This window comes from Colobus angolensis, unplaced genomic scaffold (genome assembly GCF_000951035.1).
Source record: "Colobus angolensis palliatus isolate OR3802 unplaced genomic scaffold, Cang.pa_1.0 Scaffold137, whole genome shotgun sequence".
Lineage (NCBI taxonomy): Eukaryota > Metazoa > Chordata > Mammalia > Primates > Cercopithecidae > Colobus > Colobus angolensis.
The window spans coordinates 5621555-5624765 of NW_012114455.1; positions in this window are offsets into that span (position 1 = coordinate 5621555).

The following is a 3211-nucleotide window of genomic DNA, read 5'->3' on the forward strand; positions in this document are numbered from 1 at the left end:
GCCTCCCAAAGTGCTGGGATTACAGGCTTGAGCCGCCGCACCCGGCCGCTCCCGGCCTTTTCAAAAAATAATTTTTCTAATTAAGATATGTGTATGTGTTTTAACATCTTTCAGAAACATAAAATTGAATGAAAAGAGTAATTGCAGAAACACATGCAATATAATTTATTGTGCATTTTTAAACACACAAAGCAGGACTACATGATGTTCGTGTATATATATATATGTATATATATATATACATACACACACACATACACATATATTTAAACACACAGACCGGGCATGATGGCTCACGACTGTAGTCCCAGCACTTTGGGAGGCCAAGGCAGGTGGATCACCTGAGGCCAGGAGTTCGAGACCATCCTGGCCAACATGGCAAAACCCCCTTGCTACTAAAAACACACAAAAAAGTTGGCTGGTCATGGTGGCGGGTGCCTGTAATCCCAGATACTCGGGAGGTTGAGACTGGAGAATCGCTCGAACCTCAGAGGCAGAGGTTGCAATGAGCTGAGATCATGCCATTGCATCCCAGCCTGGGCGACAAGAATGAAACTCTATTAAAAAAATAAAACAAAATAAAATAAACACACAAAGCATATGTTTCTTCTTATCTATATTACTTATATATATGCTTTTGTAATATATATGTGTATATTACATATATATGCATATATAACATATATACATGCTTTGTGTGTTTTAAAATGCACAATAAATGCATATATATATAAAAATAAACACACACACACACACACACACGTGCGTAGGAAAAGTACTTAGAATGGCAGCTCTTGGGGCAGAGTGAAAACCTAAGACCAGGGCTACCTAAGACACTGTGAGAGGCAGGGCATCGGGGTACAAAGTCTCTCACCTGCAATGGATAGGAAAAAAGATAGGAAAACATTCTAAATTCACATTAAAGGTTGCTCCTGGGGAGAAAGTGCAATGGCACTGGGGAAGGGTACACGAGGGGCTTCAGCTATAGCTATAGTGTTTTCTTTCTTCAAAAAAAGAAATGTGTAAAACAAATATAACGAACTATGAACAACTAACTGTTCAATCTTGATGGTAGGCACCTGAGTGTTTACTATATCATTTTCTATGCTTTTCTCTATTGAAAAAATGTGTTCTTAAGAAATGTTTTAGGGCCATTTGCCTTGGCCCATAATCCCAGGGCTTTGGGAGGCAAAGGTGGGAGGATCACTTGAGGCCAGGAGTTCAAGTCTAGTCTCAGCAACATAGTGAGATCCTTTTCTCTACAAAAAAAAAAAAAAAAATAACCAGACATCCTAGCTGTTCAGGAAACTGAGGCAGGAGTGTCACTTGAGCCCAGGAGTTCAACTTTACAGTGAGCATTGATCAAGCCACTGCACTCCAGCTTGGGTAACAGAGCAAGACCCTGTCTCAGAAAAAAAAAAGTTTCAGCTCAACGCCAAAAATCTGGAGAAAACAAAATTATAAAGGCAATAGTAACAATAACCTAACTAAAATAATAGAAATAACAACTATAGACATTTTTGGTGTACATAACTCTCATCTTTTGTGTTTATGTATACATACAAGTGCAGTTTTAAAACAATTGAAGGCTGGCTGAAGTGGCTCACGCCTGTAATTCCAACACTTTGGGAGGCCGAGACTGGTAAATCTTTTGAGGTCAGGAGTTAGAGACTAGCCTGACCAACAGGGTGAAACCCCGTCTCTACTAAAAATACAAAAAAATTGTCACGTTTTGTGGTGCATGTCTGTAGTCCCAGCTACTTGGGAGGCTGAGGCAGGAGAATCGCTTCAACCCAGGAGGCAGAGGTTGCAGTGAGCCGAGATCATGCCACTGTACTCCATCCTGGGCGACAGAGCAAGACTCCATCAAACACACACACACACACACACACACACACACAAACTGGATAACTCTATTTTGTGATACTTAAATCACCTGCTGGCAGCTGGGATATATTGCCAGTGGCCTAGGTGTCAAACAGCAGGTTGATATAAATAAAACCATTCATACCCCCTTTTATTACTGAAGCTCCTGGTTTATAAACTTGCTCTTTATAAAAGATCTGCTGTGTAGGGTGTAAATATTTAATTTAATCCACATCCACTTAGGCCTGCCTGGTGTTTGTTTTTCATTTATATTTCACCGTACTACAGAATGTTAAATCCATCTGCCAGTTCGCTCCATTCAGTTAAGGGAAAAAAAAAAAAAGCAAAATAGTTTGTTGGTCTAGTATAGACACCAAATGTTGAGATGATCAACTACATTTTTCTTTTTTATCTACTTGGTTTAGAATTGTATACATGTCGTCCTTCCATCTTAATAATAGATTAAGGTGTTTTTTTTTCTCTCCACCCTTTCACTTTTCAACCACCTACTTCTTTTACTCTGGGTTCAAGCTCAGGAATTGGTTAAGGTGAAGGTTGCTGTACTCCACCAGTAAAGAAATTTGGTGGCCGGGCGCGGTGGCTCAAGCCTGTAATCCCAGCACTTTGGGAGGCCGAGACGGGAGGATCACGAGGTCAGGAGATCGAGACCATCCTGGCTAACACGGTGAAACCCCATCTCTACTAAAAAATACAAAAAACTAGCCGGACGACGTGGCAGGCGCCTGTAGTCCCAGCTACTCGGGAGGCTGAGGCAGGAGAATGGCCTAAACCCAGGAGGCGGAGCTTGCAGTGAGCTGAGATCCGGCCACTGCACTCCAGTCTGGGCGGCAGAGCGAGACTCCGTCTCAAAAAAAAAAAAAAAAAAAAAAGAAATTTGGACTTGACATCTAATATCTAGAAAAGTCACCTGAAAGTCTAGAACTGCACTGTCCAATACAGTATCCACTAGTTGAATGTAGCTATTTTAGTTAAAATTCATCACAATTAAATAAAATTTAAAATTCACTTCCTTGGTCATGCTGTAATCCCAGCACTTTGTGAGGCCAAAGCGGGAGGATTGCTTGAGCTCAGGAGTTGGAGACCAGTCTGGGTAACATGTTGAGACCCTGCCCCTACAAAAAAAAAAAAAAAAAATTTACTTTCTCAGTCACACAAGGCACAAGCAAGTGCTCAGTAGTCCCGTGTGACTAGTGGCTACTATTTTGGTGCTCAGATATAGAATATGTCTCTACCTTGGAAATCACGATTGGTAGTTCTGGTCTGTAATTAGGAGGCAGCAGCTACAGTTACAGCTTTCCAAACTTCCCACCTGTCTCCTAGTTTT